The sequence below is a fragment of the Aquila chrysaetos genome, chromosome Z, assembly GCF_900496995.4.
Source record: "Aquila chrysaetos chrysaetos chromosome Z, bAquChr1.4, whole genome shotgun sequence".
Taxonomy (NCBI): Eukaryota; Metazoa; Chordata; class Aves; order Accipitriformes; family Accipitridae; genus Aquila; species Aquila chrysaetos.
Window position 1 is genome coordinate 73,915,398 of NC_044030.1, and position 20,275 is coordinate 73,935,672.

General features: G+C 39.4%; 1 protein-coding gene and 1 long non-coding RNA gene across 5 annotated transcripts in view; one reads left to right on the forward strand and one right to left on the reverse strand.

The window, feature by feature from the left end:
• NIPBL (NIPBL cohesin loading factor) overlaps positions 1–6,212 on the reverse strand; it is a 165,673-nt gene extending 159,461 nt beyond the window's left edge. For 2 of the 4 annotated variants that reach the window (XM_030003531.2, XM_030003527.2), the window contains exon 1: positions 5,792–6,211. The gene's annotated coding sequence lies outside the window, so the exon portion shown is untranslated. Of the gene's footprint in view, positions 1–5,791 lie in introns of all 4 variants that reach the window. The other 2 variants (XM_030003533.2, XM_030003530.2) reach the window with 2 other exon arrangements.
• A 5,302-nt stretch (positions 6,213–11,514) lies between these two features.
• Positions 11,515–19,230, forward strand: LOC115337368. The gene is made up of 4 exons (XR_005931625.1): positions 11,515–11,687; positions 12,896–13,012; positions 18,018–18,635; positions 18,734–19,230. It is a non-coding gene; the product is annotated as an uncharacterized LOC115337368 (long non-coding RNA).
• Positions 19,231–20,275: the final 1,045 nt, after the last annotated feature.

A 20,275-nucleotide genomic window follows, 5' to 3' on the forward strand; every position in this document is an offset into this window, starting at 1 on the left:
GGGGAGAAAAAAGCTCAAAACTTCTCTGCCCGATACAGATTAGGCATTTGGACATGGACTTCCTACATCCCCAAAGCAATGTTCTGGCTAGGAATGCACTTAACTACACCCCAGAACAGTCTTGCTTTCCTAAGAGCCATGGACAACAGACTGACATCTCAATGAAATGGTCTGACCACTAGGCTGCAGAGGTTTCCATTCAACCAGTTTGCATGAACTGCAACAACTATCAGTTAGAGAGGCAGAGTTTTATCCCTAACAGCCAATAACCAATGCTTAGGATATTCTCCAGGGTTGCTAGTTCCTGCTGGAAGTTAACAGAGTAACATTTTTAATCTGTCTCCAATATTGCAGGCAAGCCATTTAATTACTTGCGGGATTTGGGTTATTATCTAGTTGTTGTCTCTGTTCTTCCAGATAAACTTTAAGAGATTTTGGTGTCTTCACAATATGGAGGGTCATTCTTTTTAATTTTACAGGACAAGAAATCTATTCTTTTCCAGCTGTTGGCATGATCAAGACAGTTCAGACTCAACAGATGTTTAAGGCCATCAGCAAAAACCCATTCTGTACTTCTTACAGATCCAGCATGAGAAACAATAAGCCTGATATGTTGAAATGCAGTGCACTCACAACCACAAAGTCAAAGAAAACAATGATATGAACTTACTAAGTGCTGTAAAGTAACTAAAAATCTGAAGAATAATGCATGTCAAATTACAAAGGATTTATAAGCACTTTTAAAACTCACTATTTTGACTCAGTTTCAGTCTTTCATCTGTAAAATGGAAATAATATTTTAGAGATGAGCAAAAAAAAAAGTTCTCTAACATTTGTGAAGCACAGATATTTATTTTGAGATGACTCCTACAAATTAACAAATGAAAACACTTCAGCATTCACGAAAGATTTGGATATATATAGCAGGTAATAAGGCAGCAGGCTGCACACTGAATGACGAAGAAAAACAAATATATAAGTTATAACAGCATACCAGTCAACTGGCATTTCCCATGCACTGTATGAGGCATTGAATTGGGGCTGTGAGGGTAACTACATTATTGTGTTCCCCCTTAAAGGCCCAGCGTATGGAGAAGGGGGCTGGATTATGTCTGTTGCTGTAATCTTAGTCTGCTGCTTACTTATCCAAGTCCCTTACTTTGTAGCCTAGCGGTTTTTGACACTGTTCTCTAAAATGCATTGCATGTCTACACATACACACTGCTATAAAAAACAAAGTGCTTCAAATCAAATCACAGCAATAATCTGAAAAATTAAAATATCTATCCATATAAAGAAGTGTGAGATCTCTGATTGGAAAACCACTTAAAACCAACTGATACAAATACCAAAGGCCATAAAAAATGAACTTTTCTAGAATTTTTTCTGACTTTAACATGAAAAATGGTCTTCAATGTTTATGGGGTTTTTTTAAAGTTATTTATGTAAACCCAGTAGTCACCTTCCAAGTACAGGTTCAACAACCATGTTCAATTTGACTGGAATGCCTTTTAGTTTCTACATACAGCTGGGCCAAAATCCTTTCTCTCCACCCTTTTGCTAGTGAGATTTTCCATAATGAACAGTAGGGACAGAAGTGAGACAAATCGTAGGTCCTGCACAATCTCCTAAAACACAATTTCCTCACTCCTGGGGTGCAGCAGATGTCAATATAAAGCATTCCTCTCACACGTACTTTGGGGGTCGGGATCAGCTACTAAGTATGCTTTTAACACTAAGAAAATAAAAACACAAATATAGATGAATTATGTTAAGGGTTTTTAGAATACAAGCCTTTAACAACAGTCATTTCAAAAGGACTTCCTTTTTTGATTTATTAAAAAGGATCATTATTGTACAGGGTTATTAGCAATAATACACAGGTATTATTGCCTACACCAACTTCAAGCATTTCCTTGTAGGTAGCTCTGTGCAACTGAGTATTTGCTACTGCTGCTGATTCAAAATCAGAAGCTAATGTAACCTGTACTACTTCTAATAAAGGCGTACAAAAAGCAAGATTGAAATTAAGCAGTATCACATCAAAATGGCTAATTTTTTACAAATGTTACATACTTCTAGTGATGTATTTTGTGACACTAAATAGCTACCCTAATGATGGATCACCCACCCATACCATCAGACACCAAATTCTAAAGCTATCACTACTTGTATTTTTCCAATTAAGTATGCCCAGAATTGTTGTCAGAGTGTCCACACATTCATGAATATTATATACTCCTCTAGAATAATTTCTAGAAAACATAAATTTCTGAATTTGAAGACTTTATTTCTTTCCTAGGTCTAGATATTCAGAATAGAAGTATACTTTTTCTCTCTAGTTACAGCAATTATCCACTAACTTTACATTTCTTGTGCAGTATTTATGAATGTTAATATAAACTCAATATCATTACTTCAACACACTGTAATATAATATACATGTAAAAGTATCACACTTGCAGCTGAACACATAGAAATTTGCAATAGTAAACTTGTTATAGCAATCCCTGGCTCAAATCAATTCACACTTTGACTATTTTTCATCTAGTGTCCTTCAAAATATAGTTGATTTATATTGTAGAGGAATATATACATGAAACATTCAGGATTAAGGCTGCATTACCTTAATCATCATACCACCCCACCCCCCCACTCCCCCCAGTTCTAATCTATTACCTTGACTCTGCAAGCAGACTCATAGGAACATTAATGTACATGGAGTTTCAAATGTGCAATAAGTTTGCACAGGGGTACCTGTACTCTTATGTAGAACAGGGATCTGCAAAGGGTTTTAGTTATATAATTTTGCTTCTCTGATCCTGTTCTGTTTCTCCTAAATCAAAATTTAAACATTTCAAATGTAAAAAGTAAATTATTTTACTGGTATGTTCCTTTGTCTTTATTTTTAAAAAGTATAAAAGCAGCTTTAAAAGATGGCAGAAGGCTTCAAGGAAAGATTTTTTGTTGGAATAACTTCAAGTAAAATATTTAAGAAGTTGAGAGGAAAAAAAAAGAAATAAAACCTGTACACAGGAAAAAAATTCAAAATGTACAAGGTAGTCAAAAGTATAAAATAAAAGATAAAAAGAAGAAAGTATTTTCCTCTTTCGGTTAAAATAATTGTTACAACTAACATCTTGAGAAGAATTAATTTTGTATTTCTATAATATGAATAAAATAACTACACCCTCCTTAAGCTGCTAGCTGTTGTGATAAACAGTGGACCAGTACAAAATTCTAAAATTAGGGAAAAAGTAGTATGAAAGTCACACAGTCCTGCTTCACACACATACACTCTTAAAGAAATACAATCTAAACCAGAAATGTCATCTTATTAACATTTCCACATTAAATATTTCTGTATGCTAAATATATTTTTCTGAGATAAAGAAATTTATAACTACATAAACTGTGATAAGGCAACTAATTCAGGATTAATCACATATGGCTTAGAAGAACAAAACCAAAAAACTCATTACAAATCACAGATAGACAGCATCTTAAATTTCCCTCTACAAATATGCCTATTTTTCATACCAGAACAGTGCATGCTTTCTGATTTAAAAAAAAAAAAAAAAAAAAAAAAAAAAGGCACCGTAAACACAACCCTGGCAAGATAAACTTGACAGGAACTACATAACTACAGTAGCTCATTTCCTGCTCGTATCTGGTATACTTAAAGCAAACCTCCTTAAATGAAAAGTAAGTCAGAGAAGTTCACTACTGTTAGCATAACAAACCCATTTTTGTAAAAATGAGAGCTGTTCGAAAGAGACAACCAAAGAAACCCTAGAGCTAATGTCGCTTCCTGATGATGAAAACTACCCAAGTACTACAACTACTTCTGCACAGTCCTTTCTTTCCTGTAAAGCTGAGTTACACTCGGCCTCTACGCACGCTACAGACCAAAAGAAAACATCAATTCTGCTGCTACACACTGAGATAGGGACAGTTAGAGACAACTAGTGGTTCCCTCTGCAATTCACAAAGTTTAAAAATACGAAGCTGCTTTTTCGAAGTGTAAATGGTTGCTCTCCACGCACGTAGGCCTGAGGCCCTGTTGCAAACAGTGTCTAACAGGACCAGGCAGCACAAAGACAGGAATGGGAGATTAGTGGGAGGGAGGGAGGCCGGGATTGGGGCTCAGCAGGATCTTCAGGCTTTTTAAAATTCAAACTGCTCCCTGACCAATACAAATCACGGACACGCTACTGACTACTACACGGATTTACAGCATTAAAAACACGCCTTCTACGTGACAGCTATATTAACTTCACCCTTTTAAACATGTATCAGGGCACTTGGAGGCATGATAGCACAGTTTTATTACAAGACCCTCAACACAATACACCAGAAAGTTACTCTATTAGATACATTAACCACTTATTACTACAACAGATCTGCCTGAACAACTAAAAACCTGCTGAAAAATAGACAACTTATGTAATGTTGATAGTTGTTTGTCATTTACAGATTTCCTTTCTGTATGAAAGATGAAACTTTGTATCTTAAAATTTCCTTCAATTATGTAATTTCTATATGAGTATTTTTACTAGTTCTCAGGGTGTCTCTTTTAAATCTACCTCAATTTTCAGTAACACTCTCAACTCTACCACACATAAATCCAAGATTTACTTTACTGTAAATTAGCTACCATTTATTTATAAAGACCTGACACTTAATCAACAGTCATTTACAAAACACATTTGACCTGTTAAAATGACACCTAATTACATATTCAAACATCATGGACACAAACAGCCAATAACAACCTCAGGATCTCAAAGTGATATGGCCTGACAAGAAAGGATGGCACTTTTTAAGCATTCCTCACTTTTCACTTAATCAAATTTACATTTGATTCTCAAGTACTTTGGTTAAGATCTCATCTTCACCTTGGTCCCTCAAATGTCATAAACGCAGGACTTTACACAGGATCCCTCTCCAGTTTTCTGTTTGTTAGAAGCATAAAATAGTATTTCTTCTGAATTTAGTACATATTCCTGTAACGTATGTGCCACATAGACACTAAGATTGTGTGGAGTACCTGATACAACATGATTGCCTATCTGTATTTCCTGGGTCTGCAGGTGTCCGTGTTGTGTCAATCATCCCACAAGCACTAGTTTTATGCTATAAATATACTAAGTGATTAACACACTAATCAATCGCTGTATTATTTAGAGATTAAACCTCTGCACATTATAAATCCATATGCATTCGAACTTTTGAATGTTCAGAACGCAGTTGGTTAGAAGAACGTAATAGCGAAGAGAGGTGGTATTTTTGTTCCTGGGTATTTACATTGTCTCTCTTCCCCTATTCCTCCACTTACTCCTTCCCCACCTCAGAGGGCTGTCTGCGCTGGGACCTTCCTTCCTTGCCCTAGGTGAAGTTGTAAATATGGCAAAGGATCAGTGCACATTTGCGGCTAATTGTATTGTTTCCTCCTCCTCCTGCTCCTCTCCGGGTTGAGGCCTGTCACTGAGAAGCCGCTTCGCCTTTCTAATCCCCGAGCTGGAGTAAAGGCGCTGGCCGGCGGGCCTGCGCTCTCCACCGGGCCTGGGCCTCCCGGCAGCCCGGGAGGAACCAATCTCCTCCGCCAAACCCGAGCGAGCAGGAAGGGGGGCTGCGAAATAAACACCTCCGGTTGCCACTTATTCCCCTCTACCCCGGATAACAGCTAATCCCCTCTGCTCCCGGCAGTGCTGGGCGGCCTGGGCTGGGAGGCCCGGCCCGCTGCTGGAGAGGGCAGGGAGGGGAAGGGGAGACAAGGAGGGGGGATTACCTGAGCAAATCGGCGTCTGAATCCAACGAGAATCCGAGAGAGGGGGAGAGAAATCCGCCCCCCTCCCTCCTCAGAGGAGCCGCCGCCGCCGCCGCTGGGCCGCCGCCGCCGCCGCGGAGCAGGAGGAGGAGGGGAGATAATATAACAACAATAATCCGGGCCGGGAGGGGGGCTGGCTCCTCTTCCGTCTCCTCCTCAGTGCAGCGAACATGTAGAGCCGGGGGGTGAGCGGCCGAGACAAATCCCTTCCCCCTGAGCCTGCTTCACAACATCAACAGGGGCCGGGCCGGGCCGCGCCGCGCCGAACCGGTTCCGAGACACACTCCGAGCCGCGGGGGAGCAGGGGGGTGGCCGGGGGGGCAGCGCTGCCAAGGGGCCGCCGCCGCTCCCTCTGTGTGTGCGAGTGCAGGAGGGCGGGGGAGGGGGGCAGCCTGGGCACGGTAAGTCGGTACCGAGCGGGGGGGTAGGGGGAAGAGGAGGACGAGAAGGAGGGGAAAGGATCCTGTGTGTGTCTCTCTCGCTCCCTCTCAGAACAAAATGCCGACCGGAAGTGCAGCTGCAGGAATGACTCCCTCCACCGGCGCCAAACACCAACAGCCTCCCCCTTCCCTCCGCTGCCTCCTCCTCGCCCGCTCGCTCCCTCGCTCAGCCAGCGCCGCTTCCGCCGCCGCCGCCACTGCGCTGCTCGGCGCCGCGCCGCTCCCTTCCCAGCGCCGCGGCAGCTGCAGCGGATCTCTCCGCCGCGCCGCGTCGCGCCGCGCCTCGCCTGGCCTGGCCTGGGCGGCGGCGGGCACAGCTGAGGCTCCGCGGCGTGGCCGTCTCGCCCCTTCCCCACCCCTTCGGCTGCCGGCCGAGTTTCTCTTTCTTTTTTTGCCCCTTCTGGTGCGCGGAACGGGACCGGACTTTACGCTTAGGCCTGCGCTGAGAGGAAGGCAGCCAGCGATTTGTGAAGAAGTGACCGTTGAAAAACCCACACGTTTGGGGTTTTATTTTTGTCTTCCCTAAGGATGGTGGGGAGGGGGACTGCAAGATGCCGCCTCGCAGGAGGCAGACCTAACAAGGCGCCTCAAAATGAGCCCAGAGGGGCGGTAGTCCCTGTGTGCCCCCCCCCGCCCCAGCGGGGGAGGTGTGTCAGACCCGGGACCCTGGCTGGAGTTACCGCTCATGTCCGTCTCTGTGGGTGTAACGAGGCCGTGTCGCAGGAACTGAAACGCCCGATGCGGAAAGCGTTGCCGGGGCGAGGGATTTCCAGGTGGACATACCGAGCTGGAGTGCCTTTTAAAAACAACCTTTTTTTGGACGAGCACAGGGGAGAATGCTGGTGTTCAGGTGAAGGGTCCTTCGCTGGAGGCTGATGCTCCGCACCGCCACCAGATTTACTGGAAGTATTTTAATTGTGGGTTGTGAAGGAGTGTTTGGTGAAGGAGAATGTCCTAGTCTGAAAGATTCTCTGGTATTCCTCTCTACAGGTAAAACTGTGAATAATCATAGCGCAGGATAATAGTGAAGAAGCATTTCTACCCGATGAATTAACTATGTCTTTTCGTACTTACATCGTTTTGCTCCTTGGTACTTGGACAAAAATCCCTTGATTTCTAGACGGAGCCGTGCTTGTCTGTCGACTTCAGGATTCAGCCATACAGTTGGACACAGCTGTAAATGCCCTGTGACATACAAACACACCCCATCAGCTCTGGATGGATATTGTTTGCACAAAGGGATAATATCTTACACCAATGCACTTCAATCTTCCCAAGTCTTAGGATTTCCTGAATGGTGCTCTGTCTTTAATACAGGTTTAAAATGCCTCTCTCAAGCTTAAACAACTATCACATTCGTAATGTTGGATGAATCAAAGTTCATTATACAAGTGTATGTGTTTTTGTTTGAAAGTGCAGAAATGAAGATGGCACTGGAGAATACAGTAATTCAGTACTGGAAATACTGGTATCTAATGGGTACATGCTCATGTAAGTTTAATGGAGACAGAGTAAACCGGGCTCTGAAAAAAAATGTATTCTATACCTTTGTTCCAAGTTAATATAAAAGGTCCCAATCCTATAATTGTTTATGCATTTACAACTTCCAAGTTATCCATTTGAAATAAAGGGAAATCATTGGTGTAGTAAATGAAGTGTGTTTATAAGTCTTTGTGCTTAATTTAATACAGCGCAAGTGCGTAACTCAAGGGGGAAAATACTTACCTTCTCTTGGTAATAAACTAAAGTTTGATGGACTACCTGTTTGGAGTTCACATACCCATGTGTATGTGGACATATACACCTACAAATTCACAGGAAAATGTGATTATAAAATGACAAAGTTGGCCCAGGAATACTGCTTTGATCTGCTTCTAACTGACTGTTACCAATTCATGTTGATGGAGTCTTTCTGTGATTTTAGTAATTTATTTATATAAAGATTTTTATTTTCTTAATTGGTGGCTTAGTGTATAAATAAAACGTAAATACCAAAATTCTCCTTTTCAAATGCCAAATATGCTTTAGCCAGTACAAACATCATGGTAAGACACAACACCTATTTGACTACTGTTTCAGTCAGAGTTTTCCAGTGAGAATGTCACTGGACCATTTTATGCTGTTAAAATCCCATTCAACTAAAAGAATTTGTAGAAATGGCTATTTTTCCTGAGTACTATGATGTTATAACCTGCACAAGAAAACAACTAATTTAAGTCATTAGTTCTTTTAGAAGGTGGTGGTGTAACACACATGAGCAAATCAGGATTTTTCTTTTTCCTTAAGGGAAATTAAATATTTTTTTATTCCGTTAGATATTTCTGTAATCCACTTTTTAAAAGGAAAGATCAAATTCTTCAACTGCATTCAGACAAGTGGTTCCTTGTATTTCTTTTGTCTTCAAAGGTCCACTCACAGCAATTTATTGCAGAATGGAGGCTCACTGTGTTCCTAAAAATTACTTTAGTATGCATGGGGTTCATCTCATTATGCCTGAAATGGCCAGAAAAAAGGGTAAATCAAGCCTTTCAGAATATTACCTGAAAACATACCAAGATATTTTAAACCTTATTTCTGTTCCAGGCCTTAGCCATGGGGTGGAGGTAGTCCTAATCTGTATGGGAGGAGCTATGCAGTCATACAACCATGAGTGTGGCACACTAAGTAGCATATGCTGCACTGAACAAAGCTGGTGGCGGTGCAGAGGACGGCAAAGCTTTCTGAATTCCCCTGATAAATCCACTCCTGTATAGTCCTGAAAATGAACTAGAAGTTTCAGGGTAAAGCTTTTGCACCTAATCCTACTCCCTCTGATGTCAAGGGAGAATTGGTCTTTTGCCCTAAACAAATGATGAGGCTCTCATGCTATCTGCACAGTCAGTTATTCTGAGACTCGTTTCTTGTTCTTCAAAGAGTATTTTAATGCAGCTTTAAGAGGCAAGAATTAAAGATCTTCATGCAGACAGTACTGTTTTTAAAATGTATTTCTCAAGCAATTTGCACAAAATATATGGTAAGTTGTAGGTACTTCTCTTGCTGCTGTTTACAACTGCATACTGAGATAAGCTTTCTAGATGCAAAGAGAGTATTTGTGTATACACTGTTGAAAATAGTGGAGACCCATTCGCCCTCTTCATTCTGATGTTAACTTCCCTGACAGCTACATGTTGTTCTTCACCTTCATAAATTATGGACAGCATGCAATACTATGGTAAAAATACACCTGGATCCAATGTTTTCTTAGAGGTTGCTTGTTGTCATTTGATTTTTTTTCTATAGAATGAATGTATTATGCTTTTCCCTTTTTGTATCTTTAAGGGCTGGAAAAGCATACAGGTACCTGTCACTTTAAGTTGTTAATGGGATGCACAAATATTGTTATGTTTACCTTTTAGTAGTTTATAGGTAGCATTTATCTCTGGGCAGTTTTTTTTAAATAAATGTGTTGGTAAAATAAAAAAAAATACAATTGTATTTTTTAATATATTTTTTCAATAATTGGAAAGAACGTTCCTATAAATTTTGGGAGCTCATTATCTGAATGTAATATAGTAATGCAATCATTAGCTATCATCCTAAATTTAAGTATTCAGATTACTTAGAATCTGGTGTTAAGGCTGGACTACAACAGCGAGTAGGAAGAATGTAATAATGAATGCTGTATGACAAGTAATATAAAGTTATGTTCTTTGCATTGACTTTAGTTCATAGGAGCAAATAATAGTACCACGTAATTAATTCACTGGGGAATATTAATTGTGAGAATTAAGCAACCTAAGTATCAGATGAGGCCTTCAGTGGTATAGCTAAAATAAAAGCCAAGGAAGCCTGCAGACTGAACAGTAAAATATTTGTATAGTTACGTGCTCTATGCTTACAACTACTGATTTTTATTTTTTTTTCCAGTAGGCCAGATGGAGGTAATATTTTTTTCCTTCTTCTAATTATTTAGCATAATTTACCAACAAGAATTTAATATGAAATGAAATAATACTTTTTCATTTTTTCTAAGTGACTTGCACTATCTCTACCATGTTAAGAATATGCTTCAGTTTTTATGAAGACATGATATGAATCCTATGGCAGATAAATCTTTTAAAATGTATAGTTGTAAAAAACAGTTCTGTATGGAGGAAAAATGACAGACGACAAAGCTCTAGTACTTACATTTGAATGTTAGAGTTAGTTCTTGATTACACAAGGCACTAGCAATTCTGAATAAAGTTAAAATAGAGATAATGTAAAATGTAATTTAGACTATAAAACATACATAATAATAAAACACATTATGTAACAGAAAAAGACATCAGTGATAGATTGCTGGACAATCAGACTGTCCCACTATGGTTACATTAGGCCCGTAAGAACATACCTAATAACAGTTCATTTTGTAAGGAAGATAAATGATAAGTTACACATTGTCATTAAAAGAAATCTGAAATCTGGCTAAAGATGGTCTTTAGGCTCTTTTGTGTGGATTCACCATTGCTGACCTTCAGAAAGGAAGCAGGTACCATTCCTGCTGTAAATTCCTTAACTTCCCACAAATCCCTTTTCTTAGTTTTTCTTCTTTTTTTTTTCTTTTTGTTTTTAATTTGAGCCTTATATAACTTGATCCTCTCAAATGTCTTGTTTTGGATAGGCACTGGGAAAACAACTTACTGTCATGTTGTATAACAGAGATATAGAATTGCATGTCAGTTACATAAGAAATCCTGTGCAATTTCGTAAAAGAGCTGTGAGGCCCACTATGGATTATTTTGAGAGATAAAGATAAAAACATTCAGGCATTTTTTTTCCACTTTTTAAGGTGTAAAGGTAAATCAATACAGCTTCATGGGCCAGCAAGTAAGTGTGGACATTCATCTTCTGGCAAAGGACAGAAGTTAAAAATTGGCTTTAAGGACTGCTGTTTTCAGCACAAGCTGAAAGCCATACTTGTATGGATTAAAGAAATCTGAGAACATTATATCATGCTTAAAATGCCTTGCCACTCCATTTTTAATGAACTTGCCAGTAAAAAGAAGATTTAAGACAGAGATATGATTATCCAGATCATGTATGTTAAAAAAGTTTCTTGGGCTTAGGCCTTGAAAAACTGCTTCCTTCCTTGAAAGAAAGCAAGCAGAACTTCTCCATTCTTCAGATACTGAAGTGTTAACTATCTCAGCCAAAAGATTCAGTGGCTGCATACAAACTAACTGGTTAAACATGCCTGGGACTGTTCTCTGGCATTGAGGCTGGTAGCCACGTAATGTTTCACACCTGTATTATTAAACCCGTTTATTCTTCAAAACGTGATGGTCACATGCATCTACTGCCCATTGGGAATGGTTCTTGACTCACACTAACTTCCAAACTGTGCCCAGGAATTGTTTGGGAAAGTGCTAGCTGGCATGCTTTTAGCCCCTGCCAAGGTCTGTTTGAACACTTTATACACAATTTTTAGACAAATTATTTCCAATGTCTGTTAGTGTTTTGTGGTGGTTTCATTTACACTGCATTTTATAGACAAACCTAAAGCAGTCTCCTTGGAGTAATTGGCCAAAAGGAAGGTAAGAGGGAACTGCGGTCCCCCACCTAGAGATAAATCACATTCATATTTCCAACTAATTCTTTACTGAAGCAATTTATCACCTCATTTTTTATCCAGAAACCTGACAAAAGAAAGTTGGTTGAAATCTGGCTGTCGAGTTAGCTATTTAGCTATTTATTCATGTGAAGACATTTTAGAAAGTCCTATATGGTGGCTAAAACAGCCTTCTAACCTGCAGCAGATATCCCTTTTTCTTTTAGACATCCTGTGGCCCTTATGAAAGGATGTTTCAGTGCAAACAGGAACAGAAAACACACATTATGCAATAAGATGAAATAAACACAAGTAACTTTTGCACTACTTTGAATTATGGCTGTTAGCATCAATTTGTAATGAAAATAAGTTCTAACGTAATTTATGGATTTTAGGATAATAATGGAAAAGAAGTAAGGATAAATAAAACATCATGGGTATTTTCTGACTGCTGAGTATTCCTCTTACAACTTCTTTTTTCAAAAAAAAAAAAAAAAAAGATTATTCTCTTTTGTAACTGGACACGTGCTGGCAATTTGCTTCTCAGTGTAGCCACAGGGACAAACATCAGTCCATCTACTTTGTCAGCACTTCAGAAGATGTGTGGGTGCTCCATTAGTGAGCCAGAAAGCAGTATTAACTTGTCACAGATTTAACTTCTCACAGACTTGCAATGCCATGCATTCTGAAGCACAAAGCCTTTTTTTTTTTTTTTAAACTTCTGATGGGGACAATAAGTGGCCCAGAAAATTGAATTGTTGACCTGGAGAAGCTGGCTAGGCTTTTACAATGCAATTAAATACAAATAAATGTCTCTGCCTAGGTGGTGCAACTCAGTTGCAATAGAAAAAAAAAAAAGACTGAAAGAAGAATATACCTTTTAGGAATAGTTGGCATGGAATTCTCAAATAGCCGTAACTTAAAAATCAAGTCAAAATGATCTATTTATGAAATGTCCTTTTCTAAGTCACGATGTATTTAAATTCTAGTTTTTGATGTTTAAATTTCTGTATTTGTCCTCCCACTGTTTTAAAATACCTACATGACTTCCCTCAGGTTCCCTAAACGTAATTCATCTTTGAAGAGAGGAACAGCATAGAAAATCTTGGCCTAAGAAGTACATATTTGGAGAAGTAACAGGGTAAGCATGAGCAGTTTTCTTAAAGTTTATAGGTAAGTGGAAATTATTTACTAATCTTGACTATAATGAAAGAACACTAGTGTGCACAGGATTGTCAATTTATGTTAATTTATAGTTTCGAGTGACTATTGAACATCTTGTAGGTTTGCCAACTTTCTCTATTGTACTCCCAGTGAAGATTGCATTCCAGTGCAAGTACCCATATGAAAGATGGTATAGTGACTCTCCTGAAGAGGCTGCAATCTGTATACCTGTGCTTTTGCTAATATGTTTTCCATGCAGAGTTCAATTCATTAAGATGGCCTGTTATCCATAATATTGCTGTTAGATAAAACATACTACAGCCAGTTGTCATAGACAGTGCTCTTTAAAATCACTGTAAAAAGTAATTAAACTTTCTGGAAAAAGAACAGCCTCCAAGAGAATATGGGTACATGTCACCACCCAAAACAAAGGCACATGTGGATGGCACATGTTTTGTTGGATATTTGAGGATAAGCATGTGTGAGAAAAAAGATGTAACATGCCATAGAAACAGATGCAGGGAAGATGCAGAAACCCATACACAGGCCGAGGCAATCACTGGGAATGTAGCTCTAAGAAAAACAGAGCAGGAGAGATTCAAGATGACTATCAACCAAAAAGGACTTGAGACTTTTGAGTGAAATTTTCCCATGGTTTCAGAGGAAAAGGATGTATGTACAATCTTTATAAATAGAGTGCATCACAACATCTGATGCCATCATGTATTACTTCTGACAGAGACAACGCCATTCAAGTCAAAGCAGGTAAGAACGGATTTCCAATTTTAAAGACAGTTGCCTTTTAAATAGATAGATAAATTACAATAACCTAGCAGCATTCAAAATACAGAATTTTTCTGTCAGGAAAATATATACCCATGCATCATAAAATGATTTTTATACTTTCGTTCACTAGATTTTTTCCTGAACTTACTCATTACTTTCATACCTTTCATGGTTCCATTGCTCTTTCCCCTCATTTCCAGACTTAAGTCAGTCTTGTGTTTACTCCAGGGTACACTAGTGATCACTCTCTTCTGGCCGAAGTGCTTGTTTCTCCCATATTTCCTTGGGCAATCTTTATCTTTTCTCTGCAATTAGACTGTGTTTTCCCTAATATTTTCAGTTGTTTCCTTCTTACTTGCTCCCAAAGATAGAGGCAGCATATAAAAGCCCTTGCTTTCCTTCTTTTCCTATTTTGACTCTTCTTCGTTGGCAAAAATAATCCAAAATATGAATCTCTACCTGTTTCTCTTGAAGAATCCATTGGCTTAAAAAAGGATCTGTCTATAAGCAATGACCTTACCGGTTTTATTTTTTCTGGTAATCGTGTTTACAGACTAGTCAAATGCTCATTGAGGCAAAAGAAGAATGTACTATGTGTTTGAGTAGACAGTGAATGTGAAACTTGCTTTGGTGGGTATGGCATTTCAATACTATAGAAAAGGTATATGTGTTTGAATAATGTTTGGATAAGTCAGTTAAATGAGGGATAATCTGTTGGTAAAGAGATTAATTGTAAAACCCACGCTATAAAATTTATATTTAAAGTATAGTATAGCATAGAAGGTACTTACATGAAATACTGTTTCACAAAAATTGTTATATAGGTGCAAACTTGAAAATACGATCTTTCCATTTTCAAGTTTTACACATCTAATTTCAGATACTTCATTTAGACTATAGAGTGCAAATGTTTCTTTTTTTTATTTAAAATGTAAATGTTGTGCTGTGTTTATGATTGTGAATAATTCAGCATATTGCTTATACTATGAAAACTTGGACATTGCTTCGTAATCTTCAGAAGTACTGAAGTTGACTGTCAAGCCTAGGGGCATGCTCAGCAGAGATGTACAGGCTATGTATTTTGATGTCACCCTCATCTAAGCTTTCCTTAAGAATGCAGTTTCATGAAAAATTGGTCATCTAAACAATACTAATAGAAGTTTGGGTTGTTTGTTTTTTGAAAGCTAGATTCATAAAGGTAAATGCAACTTTTTCTAGTCCATTTGAATTTTGAATGGGAAACATCAGTTAGTCATGATATTTTTATAGTCCACTTATTTTCTAAATCTTCTCATTAATATCATCTAGAACTTGAAAAGTGAGAAAAATGCCTAGTCTTCCCATATTTTTGATGATTAGCTCAAAAATGCAACATGACCTATTGGGGAAGGAGTGTCACATTGTTGGGGTTTAACCCCAGCCGGTAACTAAGCACCATGCAGCCGCTCGCTCACTCCCCGCCAACTCAGTGGGCTGGAGAAAAAAAGGTAAAACTTGTGGGCTGAGATAAGAACAGTTTAGTAGAGCAGAAAGGAAGAAACTAATAATGATAATAACAACAATAATAAATGACAATAATAATAAAAGGATTGGAATATACAAAAGTGATGCACAATGCAATTGCTCACCATTTGCCAACAGATGCCCAGTCAGTTCCCAAGCAGCAATCCCCCCCAGCCCCTGTTCCCCCAGTTTATATACTGGACATGATGCTACATGGTATGGAATATCCCTTTGGCCAGCTTGGGTCAGCTGCCCTGGCTGTGTACCCTCCCAGCTTCTTTGCCCCTCCAGCCTTCTTGTTGGCTGGGCATGAGAAGCTGCAAAATCATTGACTTAAGACTGAACATTACTTAGCAACAACTGAAAACATCAGTGTGTTACCCACATTCTTCTCACACTGAACCCAAAACATAACACTATACCAGCTGCTAGAAAGAAAATTAACTCTGTCCCAGCTGAAACCAGGACACACATACATATTTTATAGCCTGTCTGTGAGGCTTTGTTTTATTGTTATGAACATTATCTTACACAGCATTCTGATGGACTTCTTAGTCTTAGGAAGTTAGTATGGAACTGTGTGACTGTTGAAAATTCAAGATCTATGTCCTGTTTTCAGCTGGGATAAAGTCAATTTTCTTCCTAGTAGCTAGTATAGTGTTGTGTTTTGGATTTAGTATGAGACCAATGTTGATAACACAGTGATGTTTGTAGTTGCTCCTAAGTAGTGCTTATCCTAAATTGAGGATTTTTCAGTCTCCTGTGCTCTGCCAGCAAGCAGGTGCACAAGAAGCTGGGAGGGAGCATAGCCAGGACAGCTGACCTGAACTAGCCAAAGGGATATTCCATGCCATAGAATGTCATGCTCAGTATATAAACTGGGGGGAGTTACCCACGAGTTTTACTTGTTTTCGATTCTCTTCCCCATCCCACTGGAGGGTGGGGGTGGGGAGTGAGTGAGTGGCTGCGTGGTGCTAGTTGCCGGCTGGGGTTAAACCACGACAATCTATCAAACTGATTATCCTTAGCAGTTACTTACACCTTTTTTCTCCTTCTCACTCCTTTAATAATCTTCCCTCCCAACAATAAAAACAAATGTATGTATTTAAATGAAGATTTTTCTTACCAGACCTCTACCAGCTTTGCCCTCTTCTAAATGCAGTTCAGAGATGTCTATATGAGACTTCTTTATGGCTGGTGTTCTTCACATGTAATAGATATAATTTGTCCAGTTCCCCAAAATCATTCAAAATGCTATACACTGATGCCAAAATGCCTGAAATAGAAAATTTCATATGTAATTTCAGGGAAGTTATACAGCTGTAATAATCTGGCTATAGGCATACAACTACATGTTTAGGTAGCTGTAGAATAATAGCTAACTATTGCCCTTAGGAATACATTTTCTTTTCATCTGCAGAAAGTTGAAGGACAAGTTCTTAGAATTGTGTATGTACCAAGCAAAAAGTTAAAGTACTATTAATCTAATAGGTTTCCTCCAGCATACACACTTCCCTTTGATTGCAAAAACATACTGCAACTTTTCCTTAATTAAATGCTATTTTGGGTTACGTGTTCATGTAGAGCTCAAGAAATGTTCTGAATTGCTAACTTAGTGCACTGAAGTCCTTATTTATCCACAAAAACAAACAGCGCAGGAATAATGATTAAAGCAAACTTCCTGGTGCTGTTTCACTGGTGCACCCCTGGGGGACCACCATTAAGGTTATAATGTAACTCAGTCTCTTGTATCTTTTGAGTATATGGACTCTCCATATATACCATGTTACCACAGTATTACTGCTTATACTGCTCAGCTAGTACTTATGAGTCATTGGGCAGACAAGAAGTGTTCTTATTAATCATATAGAAGAGAATACTACGTTAAAAAAATTAATTTGGCTTCCCAAAGACAATACCCCTCCTATTCACCTCATTTTATGCTCCTAATTTGTTTATTCTGTGTGGTTTTGGTTTGCTTTTAAGTCACAGTTTCTCAGAGGAAGTGGGCTTGGCATTTTATAGTTGCCTGGGAAGCACTGCACATGCTTATGATTTTACAGAAATATTTTTAGTACGGTGGAAAGCTCTCTTACATTTATCACTAATAGCTGCTTTTAAACCAGTTCACGTTCATGAACATTTTAAGTGCCCTCAGTTTCCTTCTGTCTAGGTGCAGATCAAAGAACCCAGTTCCTCACTTTCTTATTTATGGGTATCTAAATTCAAAGAAATTGAGAAATTCTTACTATGGGCATCTAAAATCAAAGATACCACAGTATAATCTGTTAATAGCAAGAAGTATTTTTTGTGTACACTGACGTTTTACATCGATCCTAAAGAAGACAATCAATATATCTAAGATACTCCAAAATAATGGGGTAATTAGATATCTGGAGAAGCCCTCAATGCCCGAGGATGTTCCCGAGAACAGCCTGTGGTGGTCTCAGCCACTCCGCCCGCAGTTCTCAAACACTTTGTATGAAATCTGCGTCTATGCTCAGGACTCCCGTTAGCCAAGCCCTTTTGTTACACCTCTTCTACTGAACAGCTTTTGGCTCAGTACGTCAGATTATATTATTATTTGCACTACAGAAAGCCACCGGACCCCCGACTGAGCGGCACCCCTGGCTGCCCCCGCGGTGGCCGCTTCCCGCGCCTTTGTCACTCCAAACTCCTTCTCCCATCACCGCTCCCGTGCCCTCCCTTTCTTCTCTCCTCCCAGTCCCGTTCTAGTAAACGAGGCCTGTTATGAGCAGCCACTGCGCCAGTGAGGAGGAGAGCTCTGGTGATGCTGGAAGGAGAAATCACAGTGGATCTAAAAGCTCCTAAAGCGCCCTGCTAGCCCCAAACACGCTACCGGGGAGTCGCCTCGCCTCCTCCCTCAAACCAGGCTGCAACACCGGCCCGCCTGCTGAGTGGAACTTGCCCATGCAGGAGAAAGGAGAAAGGTGCCCTCAAGATTTTACCTCACGTTCACCTCTTTTAATTCATAGATCACCTCCTGGTTCTTTCTAATGACTTCTTATAGCTCTCATTTTGAAATTTTGTCATTAATTTTACAGCGAATAATTAACAATATGTAAGTAGGCTTCCCCTCCCCGAGTAATGGAACAGTCCGCCGGGTTCCTCGGCGCCGACGTTCAACTTTTAACTCCTTTTCTGCCAAATCCTAACCTCTCTCCGTAGAATGTTATTTCTTTCAGAAACTTGGACCCTGCCTCGAGCTCTGCCACACTTAAACACCACAGACAGGTCAGGGTTGTAAGAACTGTCTCATACGGACAAGTGTGAAATGGGGGAAACGACTACCGACTCTCAAGATGGACTTAAATGCCGTCAGGTAAAGTCATCCAATGTGTTTTCTTCTTCGTGTTGTGCAAATATGAAGCAATGCTTAAATACTGATTGGGTAAACTGATTTTTTCTTTCTTTTTTAAGTTTTCTAGTGAAAAACTTTGTAGACCCTGCACGGCACCTACCTGCCACCCCAGGTCAGCAATCTCCTCACCCGTTGAGGACATGCATTGCCGTCAGTCAGTAGAGAGCGGTTGCACCTCTCAGGTGAGCTAAGTCTCCTTTCAGAAACAACTTTTTTTTTTCTCTTGAGCAATAACTGGAGACATGGAGGTGTCCTGACTTCAGACCTGGGGTCCTGAGCTGCATTTCGGAGTGTAAGCACTCAAGTGTCTATGGTAAGATGGTATGGATTTTGATATACAGTCTTTCCCAATTGCAGTTGCTGGGGAATTAAAGAAAATTGTAGTAAACATACTAATTTTTTTAAATGATGTAATGTGAGGGGTCATTTAGATCAAATTTTTGTTTCTTCAACTATTCCTCCATTTCTGTATTCCTCCTTCTCCTCAAGTTCAAGTTGCAATTCAATCCCTCAAAAAGCTTCAGTTATCCCAAATAAAAGCATGTAAAAAACCTGTCAACTTCTTCTTGGTTCTTAGTCTCTTCAGTCTCTTGGCTGCATTGAACACTAGAAAACCCATTTCCCATACTCAGATTGTCTCCTGGGTTCACAGCACTGGATCTCTTTGGAGTTTTCCCTGACCTTAATGGCTGCAATTAAAAGTTTTTCTTTCAGTATTTGCCATCTTTGACATCTTTTCCAGATCAGGGTTCCTTCTTTGGGCCACTCTTTCTTTCCATTCTCTTTTATTCTCTAATTCCCACAGGATAATGTTCTGAACCACAGTGAACTGTACGGTAAGAGCCGTTTACATTTTTTAGGAAGAAAGTGGGGCATACAGCTTAAAGTAAATGAAGAAGAAAATTGTTACTGTTACTCCAAGTTATTAAGGTTATTAGGCATGTGTTGGTAGCAAGGAACATGTGGAAAGAGTTCTGGTAGAAGAACTGCTGCAAGAAGTTTGTGTCCCCTGCGCTAGTGCAGGAGAGCTTTTTCCAGAAGCCTCCCAAGTTATATAAATAGATATATGAATTGCAGCTCCTAGAGAGCTTAAGGCCAAGCAAGGTGAGATAATTCTGCTGGTGTCTGACAATTCATGAATATTGGTATAGTATTTCCTGTAACAAACTAAGCATTAGAATATTTAAATTTATTACAGCTGTATAACTTCTTGCCTGAAAAGTGTTTTGTGCGTTTGGTTTATATTTCAACATTAGGCCTAGTTTTCTAATCTAGAAAGCACACATGGTGACAACTGCAACCCCAACTCTTAAAATTAAAAAGAGAAGGAAACCATTTTGCAAAATAACAATAAATTGCAAGATTTTGTTTAATACAATGAGTATGAGAAATGTCTGCTTTTGCTTAGAGAACTTGTGCAAGTTTAAAAAAAATGGGTAAACTAGGGTACTGTATTCATTCAGTGAATTTTGTTGTTTGCTTCTCTTCAGTCAAACATAGAGCTTTCCTTTTCATATAAGGAAGTGTTGGGAGCACTGGAAACTTCTGAAGTGGTGGCTGATTCTGTTGACTTCCTGATCCCCCTCCAGTTAGACTCCAGC